At 38.7% G+C, this 17323-nt stretch overlaps 2 protein-coding genes across 8 annotated transcripts in view; one reads left to right on the plus strand and one right to left on the minus strand.

Moving 5' to 3' along the window:
* The window catches only part of LOC125779124 (craniofacial development protein 2-like), a 245945-nt gene extending 234433 nt beyond the window's left edge, over positions 1–11512 (plus strand). The window contains exon 2 of the mRNA XM_049459716.1: positions 11396–11512. The gene's annotated coding sequence lies outside the window, so the exon portion shown is untranslated. The remainder of the gene's footprint in view (positions 1–11395) is intronic.
* Positions 1–17323, minus strand: part of LOC115066076 (sodium- and chloride-dependent GABA transporter 1) — a 373293-nt gene that overhangs the window by 235550 nt on the left and 120420 nt on the right. The gene's annotated exons all lie outside the window — the stretch shown is intronic.

Below are 17323 nucleotides of genomic sequence, written 5' to 3' on the forward strand. Positions count from 1 at the left end.
ATAAAAAATATTTTTTTTTGGAATTTTCTTACGATTGCATAATATAGTTTTATTTTTTTCTAAAGTTTTCCAAATAAATTGTTTTTTGTTTATTAATTTTTTTTTAAATAATGTGTTCTTTATCAAATTTTCTTAGAATTTGTTTACTAATATTTCTTACAAATAATGCGTTTTTGGAACGAAGTTCCTTACGGCAGACTTGGAGAAGATAAGGATTTTGCTGTGGGACCTAACTGAAAAAAAGAGAGAGTAAAACCTTAAGAAAAAGTCCGCAAGGAAAAAGTATTAATTGCTTACTTTTAGGCGGGACCCCCTGCACATTTGTTCACCATTGAAAAAGTTTACGATCCGCTTTTGTGAATAAGCTTTAGTGTCATTGTGTGTCATTGTGTTGCCATATTCTTTCAATTCGTTTTCTTTAAAAATATAATTAATTGAAAACAATACATATTGGAACGAAGTTCCTTACTTCACGCTTGGAGGAGGTAGGGATTTTGCTGCGAGACCTAACTGAAAAAAAGTGAAAGTAAACCCGTAAGAAAAGACCGTAAGCTCTTCGAGCTAAAAAAAGCTATTTATAAGTATCTTTGCTTGAGAACCAGGATCTTAGGCCGCTGTCACAAAAACTCCAGAAAGCGTTTTCTTTCCAGTGTAGAAAAAATTTATGAAATGATGACGCTTCCCTCTTTATCTCATCTTTATCGACTTCCAAGAGGCGTTCAATACACTTCATAATCTGGAATGCATTCGATAATAGAGTGGTCCACTTAAAATTAATTGATTTAATAAGACGGTCTTCTCTGATGTGGGTTAACGTACTTCGTAAGAAAAAGAGCTCATTAATTGAATAAAACCACCTATACTATACTATAGACTATAGACTTGTCTAGGTCCAGAACTAACCATATCCCAAAATTTACTTAAAAAAAAAAATAAAATAAAATAAAAAAACACCGAGCAGTTATAAATGTGGTAGTTTCAGATTGTTGGGAGGATTAAAATCATTTGTATGGGCACGTCCCAATCTTTTGAGACCCCACATCATCAGCTGGTACTTTTTATAATCCTGCAACCAGTTACTACAGAGTATTATAGTTTTGTTCACCTAACGGTTATACGTATCACCGAAAACTAAGCGAGATAGATACAGGGTTATATATATGTACATATGTATATAAGCGATCTGGACGAAGAGAAAAGTTGAATTTTGGTTGACTGTCTGTCTGTCCAAACACTAACCGAGAATATATAAAGTTCCATAACTAAGCGCTCAACTAAGATATGAAGCTGTAAGCACAAGGAATGGCAGTAGCTAAGGCCACCTGTGGGCACAACCTTTTGAAAAACTGGGCGTGGCCCCGCCGTCTAATAATGTACATAGCTCTTAAACCACTTAAGCTACAACAACAAGCAAATTTTCTGGGTATAAATCTTATAAAAACTTCTAGCGACCAAAGTGAATGAAATCGGCGGATAATCCCGTTCATTTCTACTAACAGCACGATAAATTAATAACTAAATACGCCAGAGACCACCATGATGGCATGAGAAAGCTTCATGGGAGCCGGTTTGAAAATTAGGCGATGAGTGTGGCACCGCCAACTTTTTGTTGTAATCCCATATCTCGGGACCCGACCGACCGATTTCGACAAAATTTAGTACGTGGCATTCTTCTTACATTCTTATGTAACATTGTGAAAATGGACGGAATGGGACAACAACTATGCCTACTTCCCATATAGCACAATTTTAAATTCCACTTTATTCGTTCAGTTTCCGGTACACAAATCAAGTAGCTATAAATATAACTGGATACAACTTTGCACAATTAATATCTTTAGTGTATGCCACCTTATGACCAAGAATTGTTTAAATCCAATCAAAACTGTTCAAGCCCCCAGGAAACCATATATTTAGACCCCGGTACCTATTTTCAGATTGTTTTGTGTATTCTTGTAATGTTAAAATAATAAAAAATTTATATTCAAAATATTAATTTACATTTTTTACTTGAAATTTCTGACTCTAGACTAAAATATTCCCTTAACATCGTATTGGATATAGTAATAGATAAGGCTAAACGCGGAACGGGAGAAATAAGCTGGGGTCAAAGTAGAAGTTTCGAAGACCTAGACTATATGGAGACATTATATGTTTAATAACACACAACTTTGCAAAAAGAAACCCATCAATGGGGCAAGAAACGGCAGCGCAAGTAACCCTCGGCTAAATCAAAGAAATGCGTTTAAACACCACCTTTACCCAAAACTTCCAAGTCGATTGTGGAGAACTCGGAAATGTGAAATTCTTTTAGTTACTTAGGCAAGTTATAGGCATGCACATTTGTTTTTACCAAACTTGACTATTATTTTGTTATCTTAATTAATAATTTGAACTACATTTTTTTTATTTTACGTAATTCATTATTTCTTAAAATACTTAATTTTCTTAATATTCTACTCTAAAATTTTGAAAAATTCGATTTTTTTAATATATTTAAAGTTTAGACCCTTATGAATATATCATCCAAAGGATTTTTAAAAATTAAAATTGTTTAAAGAGCTACAGTTACTTTAGTGGCGCAGTAACTAGCCCGGTAGGTAGGTAGATTCACTTTTTTAAACGCGTTTTTCTCGAAACTACTTTTTTCCACACGGTACCGGTATTATCTCAAATTCTATAAAACCGATTTACTTGAAATTTTGTGTGAACCTTCTTTATACAATCCTTTATCGTTCCTATCAGCATCGTGTCAAATTTTTGTTTTTAATATTTTAATGAAATTCAGGAATTTCAAAAAAAGCGTAAAAAATGATTTTTATTTTCAGACGGTCACCATTTTTTCAAAATAATTTATTTCGTATTGCCTGAGGTAGGGATAGTCCCTACAGCATCCTTAGTGATTAAGAATTTCTTTTGATTTTTTTTTCAGACCACCAGGAGAGTCAGGATCAATGTCACCAGGATGCGCCATTTTTTTTTTAAACCTGTCTCTCCACCCCGCCGCCCCCTATAATTATTTTAATTTTTAATATTTTTTTGTAAATTTTTTTTTCTGTATTCTTAAGATATCAATAAAAAAAAAACACCATAAAAAAATGGATGGTAAAAATATTTTTTGTTTTTTTTTTAATAAAATTCAAAAAACTGCCCAAAATTTGATTTCTAAACTAGAATACAGCAAAATTTGAGAGAAAAATCAAGACAACCTACATAAAATTAAGCACAATTTTTTTTGGAAATTGTATCGATTCTACATTAGCCGAAGGAACTTCTTTCGTACCTGGTGTCCCCTGACACCACATTTCTTTTTTATTGATACACCTAGCGAAATATTTATAAAGCCACTTTCGTTAAGCTCAATAATGAAAGAAAAACCTATCATTTTTCTATTATTTATTATTTTTTCGAATAAATATTTAATTCAATTAATCTTATGCTTAGTTTTAGGAAAAAAAATAAGCCGAACGAAATAATTATAAAGCCACTTTGATTATGCATTCTATTTTTGGTATTTAAGGGAAAAATTAAAGTGTTTAATAGGATGTATGACCTCCATTGTTAGCAATAACTTCTTCCAATCGTCTGGGCATAGAATTAATTAAAGAATGGATAACGGTTTGATCAATTGTTTCCCATTTTTCAACGATGGCATTTCTTAGACATTTTACGTTATCAAATTGCCGTCCCTTTCCGAAAACCTTGGCTGATAACACGGACCAAAGGTTTTCAATAGGGTTTAGATCGGGACTAATTGCAGGCCAATCGAGAACTTTAATATTCCGAGCGAGCAAGAAATCAACTGTTTTCTTGGAACGATGTATCGGTGCATTATCTTGCTATCAATAAGAACTTCATCCTTAATGTAGTATTTGTTGTTACTATTATTTATTATATTTTCTTTCTGTTTTTGTAATTTTTCGCGAGTTTGGTTAGTTCTTGTTCGGAAAGTAGGTTATTTATGAAATCAATTGGTATCTTTTTTATAGTAGAACTAGCTGACCCGGCGAACTTTGTACCGCCTAACAGTCAATGATTGTGGTGTTACAGATAAGCAGAACTGTATGATTTTTTGAAAGCAATACAATGAATACATATAATATTTATAGCGGCCCGGTACGTGCTTCGCTACGTATAAAGTGAAATATTAAATCAAACTTATTTATAAAAAAAATATATTTAATTATTTGCTAGCTATCCAAAACATTTGGATAAACAACATTTTTTGTTTTTCCATTTTGAGCATGAATAAACAAACGGCTGGGGGTATCGACTCTGGAAAAGGCAACATAAAGTTGGCCATGTGAAAAACATGATTCCTCCAAATTCACACCACAAACGTTAAGTGTTTGCCCTTGAGTTTTGTTGATGGACATCGCAAATGATAAACGCACAGGATATTGTAATCGTTTAAATTCAAATGGCATATCAGTTGGAATCATAGGGATACGCGGTATTGAACAAACTTCTCCTTTTGATTTACCAGTTAAGATCGTAGCTTCAATCAAATTTGGCAATAAATTTTTCACTGGCAATCTGGTGGCATTACACAGTTTTGGTGGATTAATATTTCGCAATAATATAATCAAAGAACCCACTTTCAGATTCAAGCAATGCGGTGGCATACCAGCCGGTTCTAATGAATTTAAAAATTCAGTTGGATAATTCATTGCCTCATCTTGATTCATAGCGCTGTCAATTGATTTACATATATGTCGTGACTACGCCTGATAGTTTTGCTTGAATTTGAAAATTAATGGCATGAATGTTCTTCGGTGATAAAATGGCGCGTTCTCTCAATCAATCATAGTTTCTGTAATTCTGAAGAATATTTGGAAAAACACATTCAATCAATTCATCTATCGATTTCGTAATTGTACAAAAATTGTTCGGTACAGTGATCGATCCGTTGGTTCTGTCGATTTGTATTTTGCCATCACCAATTTGTAACAATTGTTTTGAAAACTCATGGGCAGCTGGATCATTTTGTAGGTGAATACGCAAAATAATGTTCAGTGTCAATTTTATTTGTACATATCTCCAAAGAATTGATGACTTTAAACAGGCATTTATTTCATCATCAGGAGTTGACCGAGGAATGACAGGCAATGTTTGTCGAAAATCCCCTGACAGTAATATCAAAGCACCACCAAAAAGCTGTTGGTTACCACGTAAATCTTGCATTGTTCGATTAAATGCTTCTAGTAATTTTTTATTCGCCATTGTACACTCATCCCACAAAATAATTGACGTTAATCTCAGAACTTTTGCCATAGCAGAATTTTTTGAAATATTGCAATTTGGAGTTTCAATCACCTGTACATTCAATGGCAATTTTAATGCAGAGTGTGCTGTCCGACCACCTTCTAATAATGTAGCAGCAATTCCCGAAGATGCAAGTGCCAATGTAATTTTCTGTTCCGATCGAATAGTGGCCAAAATCAGTGATATAACGAACGTTTTGCCTGTACCACCAGGTGCATCCAAGAAATTTAACCCACCTGCATTATTGGAAATGGCTTGCATGATTGTGTCATAGACATGTTTTTGCTGAATATTCATTTTGGTTATATTCGATTGTACAAATAAACGCAAATCATTAGAATTGAATTCCTGCTCACGTTGCAATTCACGATCAAACAGATCATGCATGTCACGATTTGGTGCGGTCATACCCAATTGTACTAATGTTTTATTTGCAATCCGTAGACACATATATTCAATTATTATCAAAGCTTCGTTGTACATTTCCAAAGTTATCAACAAATCAGGATTTCTTGCATGATGACGCGTACGAATTAAAATATCTTCTGCAATATTATGTTTATATTTGTTCCATAATTCAAGTGGATTTGATGGCATACATGTTGATAATATAACGGCAAACAGCATTCGTATTTGTTGAGGATGAGCCGAAATAGATGCATCATGAAGTGTTGAATCCCAATGAGCATCATCCTCCATCAAATGCAAAAGTTGGCATGCTTCACGATACGTTTCACACAAATACATGTTGATATAAATATAATGCAAGTAAGTTTGTAGGTGGCATAATAAGTATGCTAGTTAAGACGAAAGTTCAAAAATTTTGAGAGCGAAAGAGCGTAGCTAAGTAGGTAACAAATCGTTTAGTAAATGATTAAACTACTATTGATGTAAGTATGTTAATATGAAAACGTATAATCCGCTGGCTAAGTGGGATGAATCTGACCTAACAAATGGGGTTTTGGTGTGTTTTTAAAAATAATTTCACCATACATTGAGCGCTTTTCAGCTTTCCAAGTAGGTACGAGTTAAATAAAAAAAAAAATGTAACATATGTGTGGTGAAATTTTTGAAACATTTTGGCCGATATCTCGAGACCCTAGTCACGGAGCGTCAACAAAAATACTCTATACTATAGAAATCATCAACAGCTTCCACTTGCTACCCATATTGTACAAACACATCCTAGGGTTACCCGGGTCCACGTTTTGGCCTATTTCTCGAGACTCTGGTATCCGATTCTTAAAATTTCAAAACACAAACCATCTACTGAATAGTCCAAACAAAGCCTAAAAATTTGGTTTGGATAGGTGAGCCCGTTCTTGAGTTATAAAGTCACAACGAAAAATGGCATTCATTTTTATACATATAGATATATAGTATATAACTATTATTATGAACGGTTATTGCTTTAAATATTTTTGCTTTCAAATTGTTTTGTTATTTTGATCGGCATTAAAAAGTCTTAAGTGTTCATTCAAAGTTGAGTGCAATCTTTCAACATCTGCGTTGCCTGTTTTATTATAAGTGGTCGCCAGGTGTAGGTTTATTTTATTATATTCAAGAATTGTTTTATTATTTAATTTTTTGCTTGTACTAAAGTTTCCGTTTTGCCTAAATATTGAATTCTTTCTTTTATGGCATTTACGATTGATATCCAAGTTCTGTCCTTTAATGATGTGGCTATTGCGTATTTTGTTAATTTATCTTTTAAGGTACATTATGCCTCTTTGTGGGTACCAAATATCAACATGAACAAATTCATTATCGTTTTTAGGAGTTTCCGTAATATTTAAACTATGTTTGAAAGGGTTTCTATCGAACTTCGCTTTATTGCATATTTCACACTTATTGATGTATTTCTGTATATCTTTTGGTAGTTTGGGTAGTAGTGTTTTCCTCAAATATTTTATTTATTCCCCTGTGATTATTTTCCAGGTGTTTCTTTCTATCATTGTTAAAAGTTGTTCTTTGTCTGTTACATCCTTTAAAATTATGTTTGATTTCATTATTTTTAGATTTGGAATATTTGCGAAAAATTTTATATATATATCTTGAATTTGTAGAAATAATTTGTCATCTGGGCAGTATATTACGATTAATTTTTTCAGGTAGGTTCTCTTGCATTATTTTTAAAATGTCACTTTAAAGTTGTGCGTTTATTATGTTTCTTATTTTCCTTTGAAGTATTATTTTCTTTGTTATTGATTGTCTTTGCGTTCTTTGAATTATAAGTTGATTTTTATATATTATATATTGATTGCGTTTTCTGTTATTTTTATGAAGTATGTACTATGTACGAGTACTATTCATTTCTGCGTATCTACATATCGTTCATTTGCTGCAAGGCCGGCATAAGTCAAAAAAATCGATTCGCCAGAAAACGCGTTTAAAGTTTTCAACTTACTACAACCTTACACGGTGACTCCAACCTTACACCTCTTCTCAAGCGGAGCATATAAGAGGTATTCATATGAATTTTTCACTCAACATGAAGTATGATATAACGAACAATTCTGCAGCATTAACTCAAAAATCACGTTTTTTGAATTATGCCGGTCTTGCAGCAAATGAGCGATATGTCATCAACATTGAATATTTCGTTTGAATTCAATTCCATCATATTATTCTTTTCATAATTTAGTCTGCTTAGACCATCTGCAATTACATTTTCCTTTCCTTTTGTGTAATTAATATCGAAATCAAACTCATTTAGTTTTATTTTCCATCTTTAGAGTTTAGCGTTTGGTTCTTTTAAGTTCTTCAGCCAAGCTAATGGTCTATGATCAGTTTTAATACCGAAGTGTCGGCCAAATAAGTATGGACGGAAATATTTCGTTGCCCAAACAAATGCAACTAACTATCTTTTTATCGTACTATAAGTTTTTCATGTCCATTCAAGGTACGACTGAAATTGTTTTGTTATCTTGTATAAGGGCTGCTCCATGTGCAAAATTGCTAGCATCTGTAACAATAGTATACATTTTTGTTAAGTCTGGGTGGATAAGAATGGGATCATTTTTAATAAACATTGTTTGTTTTATCGAAAGAATCTTTTTAGTCCTTGTCATTAACGTTTTTTTTTTGCGTCCTTATTAAATGATATGGAGGATGGAGTCACGTGTAGAAGTTCACGCAAGTGAGGAAAGTTCTCTGATCGCCATTCACTTGGGAGTGGCCAGAAACGATTCTTTTGCATATGACTCAAGCAGCTCACGACTTCCGGTCTTTGACCAAGTATCCTCTGGGTAGCCTAAGAACATCCGTTTGAAGGCGAGCTAACGTGAGAAGGCGAAACATCCCCTGCATAGGAATGTGCGCTGGGTTTGGGACCCGCCACGTAAAAAAACACCCCCAATGAAAAGGAACAACAAGCCTCGGATGAGTGACCCCCCTTTTGATGACGACCATGGCAAGCGAAATAAGGACTACGAATTGAGGGCATGCACCTGGAATGTCCGGTCCCTTAATTGGGAAGGTGCCACTGCCCAGCTGGTTGATGTCCTCGTGAAAATAAAGGCTGACATCACCGCCGTCCAAGAAATGCGATGGACGTGACAAGGACAGAGACAAGTAGGTCCTTGTGACATTTACTACAGTGGCCATATAAAGGAGCGCAAGTTTGGTGTTGGATTCGTGGTGGGAGAGAGACTCCGTCGCCGAGTACTATCATTCACTGCGGTGAATGAACGTCTAGCCACAATCCGCATCAAAGCGAGGTTCTTCAACATATCGCTGATTTGCGCCCACGCCCCGACGGAAGAGAAGGACGATGTGACCAAAGATGCCTTTTATGAGTGCTTGGAGCGCACTTATGAGAGATGCCCCCGCCATGATGTCAAAATCGTGCTTGGCGACTTTAACGCCAGGGTGGGCAAAGAAGGTATCTTTGGCACTACGGTCGGTAAATTCAGCCTCCACGACGAAACATCCCCAAATGGGTTGAGGCTGATCGACTTCGCCGGGGCCCGAAATATGGTTATCTGTAGTACTAGATTCCAGCATAAGAAGATACATCAAGCTATCTGGCTGTCTCCGGATCGAAAAACCACCAACCATATCGATCATGTTGTGATAGACGGAAGGCACGTCTCCAGTGTTTTAGATGTGCGTGCGCTCCGAGGTCCTAACATCGACTCGGACCACTATATTGTTGCAGCCAAAATTCGCACCCGCCTCTGTGCAGCAAAAAACGCACGCCAACAAACACAAGGAAGGTTCGACGTCGAGAAGCTGCAATCACAACAGACAGCCGAACGTTTTTCTACTCGGCGTGCACTCCTGCTCTCTGAGAGCACTCATCAACAATTCGGTATAAGGGAACTGTGGGACGGCATTTCAAACTCCTTACGTACAGCTGCAACCGAAACCATTGGTTTTCGGAAAGTGCAAAAGAACAGCTGGTACGACGAGGAGTGCCGTGTCGCAGCGGAGAGAAAACAGGCTGCCTACCTCGCAACGTTACGATCGACCACAACACGTGCGGGATGGGATAGATACCGAGAGTTGAAGAGGGAAGCGAGACGCATTTGCAGACAGAAGAAGAAAGAGGCCGAAATGCGTGAGTACGAACAGCTCGATAAGCTGGCCGACAGGGGTAATGCTCGAAAATTCTACGAAAAGATGCGGCGGCTTACAGAAGGTTTCAAGACCGGAGCATACTCTTGTAGAACCCCCAAAGGTGATCTAGTTACTGATGCCCAGAGCATACTTAAATTATGGAGGGAACACTTCTCCAGCCTGCTGAATGGTAGTGAAAGCACAACACCGGGAGAAGGCGAACCCGATTCCCCAATCGATGACGATGGAGCAGACGTTCCATTACCCGACCATGAAGAAGTTCGAATAGCAATCACCCGCCTGAAGAACAACAAAGCGGCAGGGGCCGATGGATTGCCGGCCGAGCTATTCAAACACGGCGGCGAAGAACTGATAAGGAGCATGCATCAGCTTCTTTGTAAAATATGGTCGGACGAAAGCATGCCCAACGACTGAAATTTAAGTGTGCTATGCCCAATCCATAAAAAAGGAGACCCCACAATCTGCGCCAACTACCGTGGGATTAGCCTCCTCAACATCGCATATAAGGTTCTATCGAGCGTATTGTGTGAAAGATTAAAGCCCACCGTCAACAAGCTGATTGGACCTTATCAGTGTGGCTTCAGACCTGGTAAATCAACAACCGACCAGATATTCACCATGCGCCAAATTTTGGAAAAGACCCGTGAATGGAGAATCGACACGCACCACCTATTCGTCGATTTCAAAGCTGCTTTTGGCAGCACGAAAAGGAGCTGCCTTTATGCCGCGATGTCTGAATTTGGTATCCCCGCAAAACTGATACGGCTGTGTAAACTGACGTTGAGCGGCACCAAAAGCTCCGTCAGGATCGGGAAGAACCTCTCCGAGCCGTTCGATACCAAACGAGGTTTCAGACAAGGCGACTCCCTATCGTGCGACTTTTTCAATCTGCTGCTGGAGAAAATAGTTCGAGCTGCAGAACTTAATCGAGCAGGTACAATCTTCTATAAGAGTGTACAGCTGCTGGCGTATGCCGATGATATTGATATCATCGGCCTCAACACCCGCGCCGTTAGTTCTGCTTTCTCCAGGCTGGACAAGGAAGCAAAACGAATGGGTCTGGCAGTGAACGAGGGCAAGACGAAATATCTCCTGTCATCAAACAAACAGTCGTCGCACTCGCGACTTGGCTCCCACGTCACTGTTGACAGTCATAAAGTTGTAGATAATTTCGTCTATCTTGGAACCAGCGTAAACACCACCAACAATGTCAGCCTAGAAATCCAACGCAGGATAACTCTTGCCAACAGGTGCTACTTCGGACTGAGTAGGCAATTGAGAAGCAAAGTCCTCTCTCGACAGACAAAAACCAAACTCTATAAGTCTCTCATAATTCCCGTCCTGCTATATGGTGCAGAGGCTTGGACGATGTCAACAGCGGATGAGTCGACGTTGCGAGTTTTCGAGAGAAAAATTCTGCGAAAGATTTATGGTCCTTTGCGCGTTGGCCACGGCGAATATCGCATTCGATGGAACGATGAGCTGTACGAGATATACGACGACATTGACATAGTTCAGCGAATTAAAAGACTGCGGCTACGCTGGCTAGGTCATGTTGTCCGGATGGATGAAAACACTCCAGCTCTGAAAGTATTCGACGCAGTACCCGCCGGGGGAAGCAGAGGAAGAGGAAGACCTCCACTCCGTTGGAAGGACCAAGTGGAGAAGGACCTGGCTTCGCTTGGAATATCCAATTGGCGCCACGTAGCGAAAAGAAGAAACGACTGGCGCGCGGTTGTTAACTCGGCTATAATCGCGTAAGCGGTGTCTACGCCAATTAAGAAGAAGAAGAAGTATTAAATGATATGCGATTTTTGAGTAATCCTTTATGAATCGCCTGTAGCATCCCGTAATACCTAAAAATGCTTTTGTTTCCTTAACGCTTCTTGAAAGTAGAATCTTTTCTATTGCTTCCACTTTAATACCATCTAATCAAGTGACCTAGTTTCTTCCTTTGTTTCTTGTCTTAGAATGTCGCATTTATTTGGTTGGATTGCTCAATGATTCTAGGTGTTGTTCTACGCTTGTAGAAAATACTAGAATATCGTCCATGTACACAATGCATATTTTGCCGATATATTCTCTTAATATATCGTTCATTAGCCTTTGGAACGTTGCCGGTGCATTTCGCAATTCAAAAGGTTTTCGTAGAAATTCATAATGTTCATTTGCAGTGGATAACGCAAACGTCTATTTTTGGAATTGGAAATCTCTTCTCCCTAGTTACGCTGTTCAACTTCCTGTAGTCGATTACAAGACGCTATTTTTGTTCATTGGTTGCGTCCACCTTCTTTGATACCAGCCAAATATGTAGATACTTTAATTATACCTTGGGTTAACATTTGGTCTATTAGTTTTTCTATTTCCGGTTTGTGTATTTCTAGATACCGGTAGATTTTAGAGTAAACCGGAATATAATTTTTGGTTATTATTCTATGTTTTGTTGACCTTGTAAATGTTAAATTACCATAATCGTTGTAAAATACGCTTTTATATCTTTTTAGTATATTTAAAAGTCTATTTCTGTCCATACTGTTAAAGGATTGGTGTCAACGAATTCTGTGACACATTTATCTTTTATGTCATTATTGAAAATTTCCACCTCATCGCCTTTGTAGCTGATTTTGTTATATATTATATTTCTTCTTTTGTTAGATAAAAAGTTAGTATTGTTTTATTTGTTTTTTATAATTCTGTTTGAGTAGTATATTATCGCATTAAGCTTCCTTAAGATATTGTTCATATATGAATTCCTTTTGATTAAATTCTTTCAATATTGGGAATTTGCAAAGCTTCTTAACTTTCGTTTTTCTTCCCATTGCTGTGATTTACACATCAACTTCCCTCTTTCATTTCGGGTTATAAATATTTTCATTGATCAGACTAAACTTTGCTCTAGTGTCAATGATGAAATATAACTTTCTTATGTGTTTATCTATTACTATATAGGGTAATTGTTTTGTGCCTCCCACTGAGAATTTGTATTTGCATTGTCAATATCCATAGGTTCTGTTTTATCTGGTTGATATTGCGGACCGATTGTAATTTCCTGATTGGTTATAATTTCGCATTTGATTGCCGTCTCTTTGTTGATCAAAGTTTCTCTGTGTTAAAATTTCCCTGTTGTTCTTTGGTTTGACATTGTAGTTTGGTTTGATCCGTTGCCACTGTTATAGTTATTACCTACATTACCATAAATACCTGTTTTGTGGCATATGTTCTATTGTTAACGTTATCACTAAAATTAATCCTAAGATAACTAATTTCGTTCAGATCTTTCTTTTGTTGCCCTAGCGCTGTCAAGCCTTGATAATTATTTTGTATGCCTTATCTAGACTGTCGGGGTTTCTCTAGGGAAACGCCTTTAGTACCGTCAAAAAAAGTAATTTTTTCCAATTCTATTATGGAAGAATAAAAACAGATCATATCCGGGTTTTTTGCATATGTGTTAAGAGGTATTATTGAACTGCAAAATAAAAATTTTTTTATGTAAAAAAAAAACAAACAAAATGGCGGAAATATCAACGATCACGTTGATTGACATTTTTTTGCGGCCGTCAACTTCCTGGCTAAAATAAATTTTGTTTTAATCTGAAAGATTTTATCAAGTGCATAGTAGAGGGGTTTTGAGAATTTCGGAAAATCGGGGGTGTAGGCCAGGATTTTGTAAAAAGTGGCATTTTACCTGGGTTTTTCGAGATCAAAATACTTAAACAACTATCAAAGGAAACGAGCCTCAAAGTTCTCCGGTTGTATAGACTGCTGCATGAAGTGCAATGGTTCTAGGGCCTTTTTCTTCGAAAATATTCGGAGTAAACCAATGAAACTTCGAGACTATATTTCTGAATAGTTTTTCAATTGATTAGAGCGAAAAAAAAATTAAAATTTTTTGAAAATATCTGAATTGCTATAACACTACACTACCGGCACTCACCTTTGATGATTTTGATTTGTAAAAAGGTTTAAAAACGTTGGCACTTGAGCGGTTGGAAACAAGCGAGTGGGTATGCGCACGGACCGATAACAAAAGAGGCTCGGCGCCGTCCGTCAGTCCCTTTTGTCCATTGTGTCCGGTGTCCTCGTGTGTGGTGTATATGATGCAGGTGTGTTGAGTGTGAGGTGTGGATGTGAATGTGGTGCAGATGTTTGGAATATGATGTGTGGATGATGTAGATGGTGTAGTCGTGTTGAGTATGGTGTGTGTGTGTGGGGTGTGTCATATTATATTAAGAGGGGGGTCAGTTGCTCATTTAGCCATCCCGGCCCCCCTAAACGACTGTTTAGCCTAAAAGGCGCTGCAGCTGTTGCAGCATTGCGACAATGCTGCTCAGACCCGTTGCTCGACGAGATGGTGAAACAGGCTGTCGACGCCGCACTGATGTTCCGCTCCGCAGCGGTGCGGCAGGAACTGAGGGTTGGAATCGGGGTATGCGGCCGCGATGGATGGGGGGCCGATTCACCTCGCGTGACGAGCTGCGGTGTAGCAGCGTGTGGTGCGGCCGGTGGCACATTTGGCACAGCCCACGTGAATCACACTCTGTTGTTGCATGAGTGTGCGACAGGCAGTTGAGGCAATGCCCGTGAGCCTGAGCAACTTGCTGCTGTTGCAAAGGCCGCATACCCAGAAATATTCCACAATGGTGGAGACGATGAGGGCGTCGACAGATGGGACACCTTATCCGACGGGTCTCCGAAGTCCTCGATGTAGTCGCTGGTGGTCGGGTGCCACGAGGTGCGGGTGTAAGTACCGCTGCAGGCGCGGTTGCCGGTACAGGTGCCGGCGTTGTTGCCGGTGCAGTTGCCGGTGTTGTTGCCGGTGTTGTTGCGGCCACAGTTCGGGGCGCTGGTGTAGGCCCGGTGCGTGGCGCATTGGTAGCCCGAGCAGTTCATGGGGTTGCGGCTGACGTATCTACCTCTATGGTGATCTGTGGTAAAGGAGATGGTTAGTTATACATATTTGTCATATGAAATGATATGGACAATCGTGCCACGATATGTGGTATGAATGGGTCGTCGTATTGATCGACCATTTTTCGTTAGTTTTCACTGTTGTCTTTGACGGTTTGTTATTTTTGACGGTCGATATTGGCGTATTTCTCGTATTACTGTTAAATTTTGTGATTTTATTATATCGCGATATTATCGGTTTGGTTTTTTCGTTTTTAGGATTCGCGGTCGTCGGTAGTCGGTAAAAAGCACAGCTTCACGAGCGGTCTGGTTAATGTTCCGTTTTGCGTACGGAGATCCACGACCCGGATGTGACCGTCGGAGCCATAATGAAGCTTTTCTATGCGGCCAAGCCGCCACTTGGTAGGGGGTAGACAATCATCGTGAATGAGGACGCAGTCTTCAAGTTTAGGCGCTTGTTCAGGAGTCTTCCAACGATATCTTTTGTATTCGTCCTTTCATCGGCGGCTGAAATCATGATGGATTTTACTTCGTTCCCATTAATAGAGATAGCGACTCCACGCCTGGCTAAGGTATGGCCAGGATGGGTGCTCCTTTTAGAAAATGACCTGGAGTTAAGGCGGTGAAATCTGAGGGGTCTTGCGATAGTACTGTGAGTGGCCGTGAATTGAGAACGGCTTCAATTCGATTTAATAGCGTCGTGAACTCTTCGTAATTGAATTTGAAATTTCCAGCTACCCGTTTGAAATGGGATTTGAAGCTCTTCACAGCTGATTCCCATAAACCGCCCATATGTGGAGCACTTGGGGGTATGAATTGCCAATTGATACCTTGAGGGGCGTACTTTTGTACGATGTCGGGTGACACTTGTTTTAAAAAATCCACAAATTGCTTTTCTGTGGCTCGTTGAGCTCCAATAAAGGTTTTGCCATTATCGCTCATGATTTTTGAAGGGTAGCCACGTCGAGCGACGAAGCGAGCAAATGCCGCGAGAAAAGCCTCCGTCGTCAGATTACTACATAGCTCAAGATGTACTGCCTTTGTCGTGAAACATAAAAAGACCGCCACATAGCCTTTCGTGAGAGTGGGAGACCTTAACATAGACGCCTTTACCTGGAAAGGCCCAGAAAAATCAACACCTGTTGTGGTGAAAGGCAGAGCGAAATTGCATTTTGTCACGTTTAAATACATTTGCACCTTGGCTACTAATTTTGAAAGTAGTAGTGCGCCACATAACTCAAGTCGTGGGAGACTTATAGTTTTTAAAGGTGCCACCTTTGCTTTTGCTACTAATAAGTGGCTTGTGGTCGTGGTGTCACTTTGCGTGCGCTCATAGATAGTAGCGCAGTATGCCTTTTCTGAGGCGTCACAAAAGCCATGTAATTCAACTTTGTGATCGGGAGAGTAATTTACCCATCGTGGAATTTGAATCTGAGAAATGTCATTCAGATTGTTTGCGAACTGGGACCATTTTTCTAAGCGAAGAGGTTTCACTTGTTCGCCCCAGTCGGTTCCATCTAGCCATAATTCTTGTATTAAGATTTTCGCTTGGATCATAATTGGCGAAAGCCATTCTGCGGGGTCGAAAAGTTTTGCCACCGAGGATAAAAGCTGTCTTTTCGTTATGGCTGATAATGCGGATGTGGACTCCGTCGTGTATGAGAACTGGTCCGATATCGCATTCCATTGGATGCCTAGTGTTTTTGTTGTACTTTCCTTTTCGAATATAAGGAAATTTGTGTCCAACAAATTTTCGTTTGAGATATTTTTGAGTATATCTGGGTGATTTGCCGTAATCTTTTTTAATGGAAACCCTGCGGATTTGAGGGCTTTTATCACCTGTGATAAGGCCTCGTATGCTTGTGAATGGGTGTGACTTCCAGACAGAATATCGTCTACATACGTTTGAGTTTTCAACACTTCAGTTGCCAGAGGAAATTCTGACTTTGTGTTGTCTGCCAATTCGTGGAGAGTTCGAATGGCTAAATATGGAGCACAGTTAACGACAAATATAACTGTTTTTAATTTGAAGTCGCGTAAAGGACTGGTGGGGGATCTTCGGAACATAATACGTTGAAAATCTTGGTCGTCTTTATGTAAGCCTATTTGACGATACATTTTTTCAACATCCCCATTGAATACGTATTTGTATATATGCCAATTTAATATCAGAAGCATTAAATCTGGTTGGAGTGTGGGTCCCGTAAACAGAATATCATTTAGGGAATTCCCTGAACTAGTGGTTCTCGAAGCATTAAAAACAACTCTTACTTTTGTTGTTTTTTTGTCTGGCTTTACTACTGCATGATGTGGCAGATAAAAGGAGTAGTATTTGCCGTTGATGATTTTCTCCCCTGGGTTTACTTCCTCCATGTGATCTAAATGGAGGTATTCTTCTAACACACCACCGTATTCAGATTTGAGTTCGCCTTTTTTAAGTAGGTTCCTTTCCATACTTAGAAACTGCTGTATTGCAGAGGTACGAGAGTGACCTAAGGCGAGTGTGTTAGGAAATTGTTGCTTAAGTGGTAGTCGTACGACGTACCGACCATTTTCTGATCTAGTAGTT

Source organism: Bactrocera dorsalis, chromosome 6 (genome assembly GCF_023373825.1).
Source record: "Bactrocera dorsalis isolate Fly_Bdor chromosome 6, ASM2337382v1, whole genome shotgun sequence".
Classification (NCBI taxonomy): domain Eukaryota; kingdom Metazoa; phylum Arthropoda; class Insecta; order Diptera; family Tephritidae; genus Bactrocera; species Bactrocera dorsalis.